We start from the raw sequence: 12,403 nt of genomic DNA on the forward strand, positions 1-12,403 counted from the left end.
TCAGCTAGAGGGTTTTTTTGGAACAAAGTTTAGAAATGAACAATTTCATTCTTTCACCTCAGTTCCCAGATCTGCTCAGTAGTTATCACCCTAGGGGACCAAAGAAGGGCACTTCTCTAAGACACAGTGCAGGCCAGGAAACATCAGTGGGTTTGCCCGGGGTGGGGGTGGGGCGTTGCAGCCTGGCGGTTGGTGGTCACATGGTGGGGACCAAAGGCAGCTGGCTGTCTGGGCACATTCTCAGTTTTGGGGTCTATCGTGGAGGACTGTCTCAAGCTGCCCCTGCACCTCCCTTAGAGCCCAGACAGGGCTGACCTTGTGGGGTATCCATCCAACACATGGGAACATGCCCTGGGGACACTGCTGGGCACGGGCCTTCCCTGTCCTCACACCTCCCTGTGTGTTCTCAGCCGCTGTCCCTGCCGGGCCTTGTCCTCGTTCTATAGGGGTAGGCTCCAGCATCTCCCAGTCTTCAAGTCAGTCTTCACTCAGCAGCTCACAGGTTTGACTATGGCCTCCCCTGCCTGAAACCCTTCTGCAGTAGTCCCCAGCTTCCAAATCGAGTCCTCAGCCTGGCCTCAATGGCCTTTGTGATCTGGGTCCCTCCATCCCACTTTGCCTCATTTCCCCCCGTGGCCTCCCCCTTTTCACTTCTTTTGCTTTGCACTGCTCTCCCTTCTCTCTGCCTGGCAAGACTCCCTTCTCACAATTCAAAACGCAGCTCACATCTCCCCAGCTCTGGAAGCTTCCCAGACCCTTGCCTCTGGAACTGGCAGCCCCCATCATACCACTCTCAGAGTGCTCTCCTATATATTTAGACACCTGTCTTCTCCCCCAGTCTGAGAGCAGCTCCGGTCCAGTGCCCAGCCCAGGGCACGGTACAGAGGGGACTTTGGTGATGTCCAATGAGTAGATAAGATGGTGTTTGAATGAGAGGATTTTTCTAGCTTGGTTCTCAGCTGACTCCACAAGTATACATGTCATGCGCATATAGCAGCTGTTCTGGGGGCTGCATACTTCCCTCCCTTCCCAGGCCTTTGTCTGTCCTGCTCCTCAGGGCCAGGAGCCAGGAGGCCCTGGAGAAGGGATTGGACAGGACAGAGGAGAAGAGAGAGGGGGAGGCTGGAGCTCCATGCATCTGGGGCCCAGTTCCCATCAATGTCACTTCTCGGGCATCCGGTGGGAGGCCCTGGGATCTGAAGAGCTTATCAGGCTCCTAATCTATGTCCCTCCCCTGGGAGGTGGGGCAGGTGGTAGTGGTGGTCAGGGGCTTTTGTCGGCGGCCTTTGATCAGTCTCTGTGTCCTACTTTCCCCATGGTAGAGAGAAGCAAAAATATTGATACGATCCCAGGAAGCAGGGCAGCACCTGGCTTTACGAGGTGAGTGAGACCCTTGGGGTGGAGCTCCTGCCTTCACACAAACTGGAGGTTCTTCTGGGCCCAGGTCACCTGGTACCTAGGCTGGGGAGGTCTTTACCTTCCTCCTGCCCTTCCCCCTCCTTGAAATGCTGCCATTGTTGATTCTGCTTTTGGCTTGTTCCTGACAAAGCTCAGATGCCTCTGTTCCTATTTGGCATGGATGCCTCAGAGATGGGGAGAATGGATCTTACAAGAGGTGGGGTTTCCCTGCCACAGGCATTTTGGGGGGCACAGATGAAGGATAGCAGTGATTGGGCTACTGGTCTTCAGAGAGGCCAGGGCCAGCACTCATTAGAGCCATCCGCCCAGCCCATGAAGGGAGTATCAGACTCACTAACTCATTAACAATGGCCCGTACATCTTTCTCTGCCCTGACACATCCATTACCCCTGACAGCTGACAGGACTGTCCTGGAGGCATCACCCTCTGTGTGGGGTTGGGGGGTGGGGTTGTTGAGTGGGAGAATAAAAGTCTGCTTGGGAAATTTATTGTTTCAACCACTTCAAAACCATAGAATGCTGTGGGGTCAGCGGGAAGCCTGTGGGTGGACTTGTGTGCGGCAGACTCGGGTTTGATGTAAGCTGTATCCCTCTCCTGCCATGGGGCTTGGGGCAAGTCACTTCCCCTCTCAAGGAACCTCAGCATCCTCCTCTATACAATTTGGAGACCAACCCCTCCCTCAATGGGTTGTTTGTAAAGTTAGGTAAGACAATGGATGGGAAGACGGGCACTGCCCACTTTTTAGACACCTGGATTGTTAACCTGAAAATGACAACACCGTCCTGCTGTTCACATGCTGGGCTCACTTTGAAAAGCAGGTCAGGCTAGGCTGCCCTGACAGGTTCACATCCTGGGAAGAAAGTCCTTGTGCATAACTTATGCAGAGCCTTTGGAAACCACGTCTAGGCATTGCCGACTTTTTGGAGGGTGACAGAAGAGATCAGTAATTGATGGGCTGTTTCATGTTGCCCAGTTGTATTGTGGTTCAGTCACTGGGATGGGATTCTGCTGGTCCTTGTGTAGATGTGGCTTTGGGTTGTCGAGCTGTTTTCTGAGTTTACTTGCCCTGGACCTCTTCTCCCCAACCCACAGCAGCCCTTAGCACTGCTCATCAGAGACCCTCCAATGGGCAAGTCCACTCCCAGGTATTAAGTGGCGTGGGCACAGAGGGGTTTCTCAGCTCCATGTCTGGAGCCTCACAGATCCCCAGGCTGGACTAGGCCTCAGGCACCTAAGGCAGATCCTCCCCATTACATGTGCATTTTGCCTGCATCCCTAGGGGTGTCCCCGCAAGGCAGGCACAGCCTGTGAGATGCCCCTGCTCATCCACCTTTTCCTGTTCAGCTGGCTCTGCCTTTGGTGGCCTTGGGCCTCAGCCCATGGCAGCAATGCAGAAATTTCAGCCAGAGGCTGTGACTGGACCATGCCATCTCCTCCCCAAGATTTCTGTCCCCAGCACCTGCAACATCTTCTGATGGTATGCATTTGAGTTCCTTCCTCATCCTGGTCTTCCTTTTGGGGATATGTTCTACTTTGTCAATGTCCTTCTTTTTAAAAATATGTGCACATATTTTTAAAATTAAAATATTTTATAGAAAAATTAGAAAATGGAGAAAAGAAAAAAATAACCTGCTGTTTGCATTTTTGTATTTCTTTCCAGTTTCCCCCTCACATATGTTATGGTGTGATCACATAGTACATACAATTATGAACCATATTTGTTTTCTTATTTGTATAACATAAACAGTTTCCATGTTTCAGATGGTGTTCGCTTTACTTTTTTTTAAATTTTCAAAAATAATACAATGGAATGACTCAATATTATAAAGCTTTCTATCCCAAGATATTCTATAAATTCAAGTCTAAACCAAATACTAATAGGATTTTTTATATTTGGCAGGCTGGCTCTAAAATTTATGTGAAAGAATAAATATATGAGGATCACCAAAACAGCTTTGAAAAGGAAGAGCAAAGAGGAGGAACTTATCTCACCAGACGTAAAATATTATCTTAAAGCTTTAGTATTTTAAAACCCTAGGAATTGGCATGGGAGTAAACAAACAGATCAGTAGAACAGAATTGATAATCCAGAAAAGTATCATCCATGCATATGTAGAAAAGCAGTAGATTAAAAGGTGGCACTTCAAACTAATGCACTTATACAATATTCAGACGTTCCAGAATTAAATACTTGTCTCCTCCTCCCTTTTCCTCCCATCTTCAGAATCTTCAGTGTGGATAATTCCATCATATGGACTTACACTAATTTACTTATCAAACAAATCCCCTTCTATTGGACAATTAGGATTTGCCCATTTTTTAACACCATGAGGAGCACTGCAATGAGCATCTGTGTCCCTGAAGGTTTTTTCCCTTCTGTTTTCAGATTATTTCCTTAAGAAACTGTTCCAGGAGTGGGATTGCTGAGACAGAGGTAGGGCCATGCGAAGGCTCTTGGCAAGTATCCCTGAAATGCCTTCCCGAAGGGTTGGGCCTTTTGTCGCTTCATTCATTCCTCACTCATTGAGCTCCTACGCCGATTTTGGGAACTGGGGATCCAGGCCAGGCACAGAACATATATAATTCAGTTGAAGGAGAGACATGGAAACGATCTTCAAAACCAGGCCGTATGTCAGCGCTTGGAGCAGTGCACTGTGAGTCTAGAGGAAGGTTCTTCAGGGCCAGTGGCATTGAGACTGGATGTCTTCCTGAGATGGGCACAGGAGGTGGGCAGAGATAGATCACAGAGTGCCTTCGGTGACAGGCCAAGGAGTTAGGACTGTGCCCTGCGTCCATGGGGAGCCATGGGAGATGGATAAGTTGGAGCATGCTGCCTAGAAGCAGCTCTCCCGGCTTCAGGTCCTCCATTCCCATCTCTGCTGGTCTGCTGGCCCTGCCTAAACCTCTGAAACAAGACAGCCTCCTACATCCAGAGGCCAGCCCAGCCTCAGGCTCAACCCCTAAAAGCCCCCAAATGCACAAAAGCTCCATTCTGCCCTCTGTTGCCCTGGGGAACATGAACTTGTCTCAGGGTCATCAAGGGTGTATTGAGCTAGATTGGTGCCGAATGGGGTGGGGATATCTATGGAAGTTCATCACAGTAGTTCTTGTCTTGGCCCTGCTGCTGATTCCTGAAGTGACCCTGGGCAAGTCCCTGGCTTTCTCAGGCCTCAGTTCCCCCACCATAGAGTGGGGAGTTCGAATCAACTGGTCTGAGAACTTTGTCAGCCTGGACTTAACATGATGCAAATGGAACCCCAGCTCCATCAGATCGAGCATCAGCTGTAATGGAGGAAGCACTGGCATAGGTCAAGCAGAAACCCCACCTGACTCGGATGGCTTTTCTGGGGCCCCTCTTCACTATTGCCTCCTTCCAGCTGTCTCTGTTCAAGCCTGATTGATCTGGTTCTGTCCGCAGAGGTGAGCACAGGCCACTTTCCCCTTAGTACCCAGCCCAAGGTCTGTCCCAGGTCCCTGATGTCCCCCAGGCAGCAGAGGCTTAGCGACAGGCCTCATTCATCTTCCCCACCACATCCAGAGACAAAGGGCCTAATGTGTGTGCAGATGGGCCTGCCCTCCATCATCCCTCACAACCAACTGCCGATAATGGGCCTCCAATGAGGCCCTTGTGGCCACCAGCTGACCAAAGTGTGCCTGGGCAATGATGCATGCAAATGCAGGGACTGGATGACAAAGCAAGCCTGTCGGGGGAGGGAATGGAGCGGGGAGGAGTGGTCGTGGCCCCATGGTAAATCCCATAGCTCATTTTGACACAGATACATTATGCCTCTCAAAGACCACTTGATCCTGGACAGTGAGCTGCCAGATTAATTGACAAGGGGTCTGCAGAGGCAGCCACTACAGAGCAGGAACCCCATCCCCAAAGGCCTGGCGTCCAAGGAGCCATCACCTTCTGTGAGGACAGAATTATCCCCTGCCAGGCCAGAGCTCAGTACCCTTCTGGGCTGACTAAGACCTTGGCCACTGCAGAGGGCCCATGTTTGTGTGACTAAGAAAACTGGATCTCAGAGAGAGCTGTGATGTGCTCCAAGCACAGAGCAGGTTGGTGGCGGAGCTGAGGCCAGAACCCAGGTCTCCTGATGACCCTCCCAAACCCTTCCCCTCACTCCTTGGACAAGTCCCAGAGGAGGCTGTGTAGGGTTCTGGGGCACAGTTGGGCTTCCCCATCCTCTGAAGGGCAGGGCCAGCATCACCCTCCCACAGAGCCAGTAAAGGGCCTGGACCTTCCCTAAAACCCAGGGCCTGGCCTCCCTCCTTGCTGAAGCCCACGAAGGCCAGGTCCTTCTTAAAAGCAGATACAGAGCAGATGGGGAGGATGGGAGATGGGATGGAGGGAGTGCCAGCAACCTTGAAGTCATAGCTGGCCCCTCACTGAAAGCCAAAGGACCTGCCCTAGAGGGACAGAGGTCTGCGGACAGAGTAGGCATCAGGGGCTCAGCTCACATCCCGCTCTGTGGCCGGCCCACCGTGGGGTCTCAGTCAGTTCTGCCCTCTCTTTAGACCTCAGTTTGCCTTTCAGCAAAATGAAAGATTATAACAAAAACTAATGACTCAACCACTAATAGCTCCTACGTATGGAGCACTTTCTGTGAACCAAGCACTGTGCTAAGTGTGGCACAGTTATCTCATTAACTGAATCTTCATAACAACCCCAAGAAGTTCTCATCTCTTTTACAGATGAGAAAACTGAGACGTAAATAGCTGAAGGCACTTCTCTCAGTAGTGGCCAAGCCCAGGTTAGAACCCAGCCTGACACCAAAGTGCATGTCATGACATCGGGCTGCCTGGGGGCACTCCTCTGGCTTAGGGACAGAGAGGGGCCAGGAAACAGGGAGGGATGGACTTCTAGAGGCCCAGCTCCAGCCAGCAGGGCAGGTCAGCGTGGGTTCCAGAGTGGGGAGGCCCTGGGCCCCAGAGAGAGGCAGAGCGCGGAGGGGAACAGTGTGGCTTCACGGTTCTGAGCTGCCCAGCCCGCCTCCCAGCAGGACTTGCTGAAGCCCCTCCGTTCCCCTGCTGAAGCTCTGCCTCCAGCCCCCTTTCCCACCGCAGGGATCCCTTACCCGTCCCCCTCCACAGGGTTAGCCACACCCTGGTAGTCTCAGCCTGGTTGTCATGGAGACTTCAACAGCCCCAGGCCTGAGCCCTGCTCCCCACTCTACCTTTCTGGCTCCCTGTCCTGAGGCTAGGTCATGGAGCGAGGTCAATGCGGGGCAGAGCTCCCCCAGCACCCAGAAACCCCACTGGTCCATGACCTGAGCACATCTGATCCTATTACTGCCCTCCCTCCACCTTCCCCTCAGAGTGGCTTTGTCTCTCTTCACTCCTTGGCCTGCAGGAAAAGACACAAAAAGAGCCCCTGAGGGGGCCTCAGAGAAGGATTCCTGCATGGGCTGGGCAGGGCATTGAATGGCCAGCTGGATTTGGAGACTGGGAGAGGAGGAGCCAGTGAGCTGAGAGGGAGGGGTGTGATTGTAAGGGGAGCCAGCGCTGAGGCCAGAGAGGTAGGCCACGGCCCAGACTGAGGGCCCCAGACGCAGTGGGTGGGGACTTCGCCTGGATCTTACAGGTCTGCACAGCAAAAGGCCCCAAGATCTGGGTGCCTACTTGGCTGGGGTGCCCGGGGAGATCCTGGTGTGGATTTGATGATCTACGGGGGATGGAGGGGTGCCAGGCTTAGAGCCTGTCCTGGTTCTAATGTTCTCTCAGCCTTCTGCGGCACTGCTGTCAGCAGCTCAGAAATGGGAGCAATTCCAGAGTGACTGGGGAGGAGGGGGCAGTACATACAGAGCAGGGAGAGCCTGGAGGCTACACTGTGAGCCTGGGGTCTGCTCTGCCAGCCCTGCATTTGGCAGTTCGCTACTACGGCTTATACATCCCCCGGAACAGGAGGCTCACCCACCCTAGGCAGTACCTGTCCTGCAGGATGGTTGTGCTTGTGACAAAGAGCCTTCTGGCTGTGGGTCCAGACACGTCTTCGGGGCCCCACCTCGAGGTCAGAGCCCGCATTCACTCCTCTGACCAGCACTGCCCTGCAGAAGTCTGCGGAGGAGGCTCAGGCACCCACCCCTGCCACCCCCACCCCGGGTCTCCGCAGGTCAAAGATGCTATTATCTTTTAGCTATTCCAGGGAATACAGCCTCCTCACCCCACCTGAACACTGCCTCTCCCCTGCAGACCTCAGCTGGGCAGGACCTGCGCTCTCATGACTGAGGCCTCACAGCTGATATCTACTGGCTGGGGGCCTGGTTTACCTGAGCCCCTTCCCCAGCCTTGCTCTCCCTGATTCTGGAATTGAGGTCCATGGAGGACCTGGGTCAGTTCCTCTCCATCTAGGCCTTTGTGCAGAGAAGAACTCAGCTCTGCAGGCACAGGACACCCCCAGGAGCAACTACCCGCCCTCCCCGCGCCAGTGTGATGGGTTTTGGTCGACACCCCCACCTACCAGCACGGGCTCCTCACTTATCTCCCCCGGATACAGATCTTCTCCTAACACCCCCTCCCTGGGGCCGAACAAGCCTCCTCAGAGCTTCCCCCATTCCACAGGCCTTCTTCTTCTTTTCAAAAAAATATTTATTTTGATTTATTTGGTTGTGTTGGGTCTTAGTTACAACACATGGGCTCCTTAGTTGCAGCATGCATGTGGGATCTAGTTCCCTGACCAGGAATCGAACCTGGGCCCCTGCATTGGGAGCGCAGAGTCTTATCCACTGCACCACCAGGGAAGCCCCTCCACAGGCCTTCTTACCCCTCCAGAAAACATCTCTGAATGCAGGGGAGTGAGAACTTCACACGGAGTTACTCCACTTTATCAAAACAGTAGATTATTCTCAGCCATGGGCCCTTGGAAACTCGGCCTGGATTCCCCCCAGAGCAGAAGCTGAGGCAGACTCCCACCTGGGGGGCTGACTTAGGAACGTGATCCCGGGAACAGGAGGGAGAGACAGGTGAAATGGGGAAGAAGAAAAAGCCAATCGAGGATGCATTATTGAGTTGGCCCCCAGTGAGGCTGGCGTTTGACCCCTGGGGCCTTCTGAAGAACCACCTAACAGGTGTCTCAGAACTTTCCCTCAGGGGACAATGGGAGAACATTTACCCCTCAGCTTCCACCTCCCATTGGTCAGGGCTGCCCCACCAACCATAATTCCCCCACCCTTCCTGGTGAATGTGGAGCAGCTCCCCAGGCAGGAGGGTAGAGGTGGAGAATCGGGGGGAGGGGAGGTGCCATCAGCTTACACAGAGGCCAAGCAGGTTGAAACCTGGGGTTAATAGGACCTGGGGGGGCTGTGCAGAAAGCATCCAGCACAGTAAAGAATACAGTTTAATTGTGTGCAACACAAGCAGCTCACAGCCAGCATGGCAAACCAATGGGCTGAATACCTCAATTAGGACAGCTGAGGTGGAACCAAACGTTAAGACTGGAAGGTGCCCCAGAGCCTATGGTCTCCCTGGACAGACAGGTGAGGAAACTAAGACCCAGAGAGGGCTCTGGCAGAGGCCAGCCCGAAACTTTCCCTTCCAGAACCTCCAGTGGTTAAAGGAGACAATTTGGGTGAAATGCCAGCTTCATGCCTGTCACGCAGTAAGTGCTCAGAAATAGGAATTATAAAAATAACAAGGGCAATAATAATAACAGCTCCTAATGTGAGGTTCCGTGTTCTGGCTGCCACGCCACACAGCCTCTTGGGGCACTTTTGACATAACCGCATAGCAAGTTCTCCACGTGCTTTAAGGCTTCTGCTCTTAATTTTGGTTCAGTGACAGACAAGGAAAAAAGTTGGTGCTTTCAGCTGGAAACGCAGCATCACAGGAATGCACTTGAAACTCTTCTCGGGTGTGCGGCTTGGACCTTAGCTCCCTCTCTGAGTTAGGGCTCTAGGAGGGAGGAGCTTTGTGGTGAGGCTGTTCTAAAGTTCCCTTTGTTTTTTGTTTTTCAATTCTCTTTGTCCTTCAGAAGTGCATTCAATACAGGATACCTGGTTCTTTCCCAAGCTTTCCGGCTTAGTGCTAGCACCTGTCTGTCCTGGCAAGAGACTTTGGGCTTAAGCTGTGGAGGGGAAGGGATTCTCAAGTTCTACTGGCAGTGAGTTCTCTTCCCAGGGCTTGGTTTGCCCCCTTGGCTCCTAAGTCCAGGCCCCTCTGCTCAGCATTGCCTTGCAATCCTGCCTTTCCCACCCTGCTCTTAATCCTTATCCCCCCTAAATTTACAAATAGAAGTCGCCATATTTTCAACTCTTTCACAGTCCCTTACTCCAACCCTGCTTTTCCCAGAGGGTACTCCTTCCCAGCAGCCTCTGAAATGGACACCGTAAGGTATTCGCACCCCTTGTACACCCTGGGTCACGAATCGCTAGGGGTGTGCTGGAGCCACGTGTACCAGCTTACTGCAGCAGATTCTGTGCATTGGTCAGTGACATCAGGTCTGTAACTTGAAATCGTCCGCAGGAGCTATATTTACACCACAGCAACTGGCCTATGCTATGAACCAGGTTTAGATTCCTTCCCCGAAAACCCTGTTTTTTTTTTTTTTTTAAAGAAGATGTTGGTGGTAGGAGTTTATTAATTAATTTATTTATTTTGCTGTGTTGGGTCTTCGTTTCTGTGCAAGGGCTTTCTCTAGTTGTGGCAAGCGGGAGCCACTCTTCATCGCGGTGCGCGGGCCTTTCACTATCGCGGCCTCTCTTGCTGTGGAGCACAGGCTCCAGACGCGCAGGCTCAGTAGTTGTGGCTCATGGACCTAGTTGCTCCACGGCATGTGGGATCCTCCCAGACCAGGGCTCAAACCCATGTCCCCTGCATTAGCAGGCAGATTCTCAACCACTGTGCCACCAGGGAAGCCCGACCCTGTTATTAAACGTTGACCAGCACACCGCTGGTCCTCCTCCTTCTGCTGCTCTGAAGCTCTCATCATCTAGATAGCCCCCTCTCCACCTTCCTCCTCACCCTCACCTACCAACCTGTCCCGTCTCATTCTCTGCAGGCTGTGGCTCACAGCTTCCCCACCCAATTCCCACCACCCTTTGGGGGCACGCAGCCTCCGCCTGGCAGGCCCACCACTCTGGCCTCCCTGGCTCACTTTCCAAGACTCCATTTCTTCAGCAGCCTGTTTTTACAGCCTGACTTTCCTGCTTTCTATGTCAGTCGGTAAATGCCAACAATGCCCAGAAAGTCTCGTGTGGGCTCCAGCTACGGCAGAATTCTATGTCCTGCTGGGCTTGCCCAGCCCCTGCCCCTCCCCCAGCACAGCTGCACTCCCCTGGGTGTGTGACCCAGTCTCCCAGTCTAGGGGGAGTCCACTCCTGGCTTCTGCCCCTTCTTGAGGGCTGTGGGCACTGCAGGCAGTTAGAGGTGGGGCTCCAGCCCTCAAGGTCAGAGAGGCAGCCTGCACAGGGCCTCAAGGAGCCTGGGTTCTAGTTCCCATTTTGCCATGGCTTTTCAGGTGCTCTGGACTAACCTTGTTCTCTGTGCCAACTTTTCTCTTCTATAAAATGGGGATATCTAATTCCTAGACATCTGGTGTAGGGAGAAGCCGATGGGCTACGGCTTTTCTGATTCGAAGGCTGATCCCTGTTGAGGATGGTTTAGAGCCCTGGCAAGAATCACTGGGAGGGCTTCCCTGGTGGCGCAGTGGTTGAGAGTCCGTCTGCTGATGCAGGGGACACGGGTTCGTGCCCCGGTCCAGGAAGATCCCACATGCCACGGAGCGGCTGGGCCCTTGAGCCATGGCTGCTGAGCCTGAGCGTCCGGACCCTGTGCTCTGTAACGGGAGAGGCTACAACAGTGAGAGGCCCGCGTACCGCAAAAAAAAAAAAAAAAAAAAAAAAGAATCACTGGGAGCTCCTTGGCAGTAGGAGCTCCATCTGATGCCTTTGTATGTTCCCAACCTGACCCCATACAAGCCAAGATGGTGACACTGGTATAGAAGCCCTGGGCAAGAAATGAGAGTCAACCCCTGGCCAGCAGCTGGTGAATCAAATAGAACAGAACCACCCTGATCAGTGCTTGGGCACAAGGCCATTCAGTTCCCAGGCTGTGCCCGCAGGCTGCAGCCCTTAAGTCAGGTGTGTGTGGAGGGTGAGAGGGCCTCAGCTGCCTCTCCCCAGGCTCTCTCTCCCCTGCTTCTACCATCTGCTCTCACTCCCTTGGGGGATCTCCCTAACCAGCACCTGCAGGGATTACCAAGGGGAATCCCATAGCTTGGTCTCCAGGCCCCCAAAGGATATGGCGTTTCCATCCTCCTCACCCCAGGTTTTGTGGGAACCACTGCACCATTCCAAGGAGCTTAACAATAATCCTTGGTACCCAGCTTCCTCTTCCATCTTCTCATTTGGTTGAGATCAGTGGTTCTCACATGTTAGCTTACATCATAGTCACCTTGGAGGGCTTCTTTAAACAGATTGCGAGGCCCAGCTCCAGGTCTGGTCTGGAGCCTGAGAATTTTGCATTTTGAACAAGTTTCCAGGTGATGCTGATGCGACTGGTCTGGGAACCACACTTTGAAAACCACCAGCAGTTTAGGCCATGGTATTATGACTTCCATTATCTAGGTAAGGAATTTGAAGCCTAAGAGGCCCTTTGCCTGGGGTCTCATAGTGACCGAACAGTAGGCAGTTTCTGCCTCTGGGGTCTGGAGTAGCCCAAGAGAGCAGATATCAGCGGCTCCATCCCTGTCCGCAGAACCGGTCACGTTACCGTGGGCAGGCAGTGACTGCCACCCTGTGGCCAAAATCGGTAATGCCCCGAGCTGGTGGCCTGCAGCTTTGGACTGTGTTCAGCAGACTGGGTGGGGCCTACCCAGGGACCCTGGTTGCAGAGTAGGAAGCCAGTTCCAGGAGGTTCCCTGGCTCAGCCTCCCCCGACCACCTGGAGAAGGAGCAATGGGTTCCCTATGGGTTTGGATATGAACCGAGACTCCTGCCTCTGGCCAGATAAGAACTCTGTCCCCACCCTCTCAGCCACCCCTGTC

The sequence above is a fragment of the Hyperoodon ampullatus genome, assembly GCF_949752795.1.
Source record: "Hyperoodon ampullatus genome assembly, chromosome: 3".
Classification (NCBI taxonomy): Eukaryota; Metazoa; Chordata; class Mammalia; order Artiodactyla; family Ziphiidae; genus Hyperoodon; species Hyperoodon ampullatus.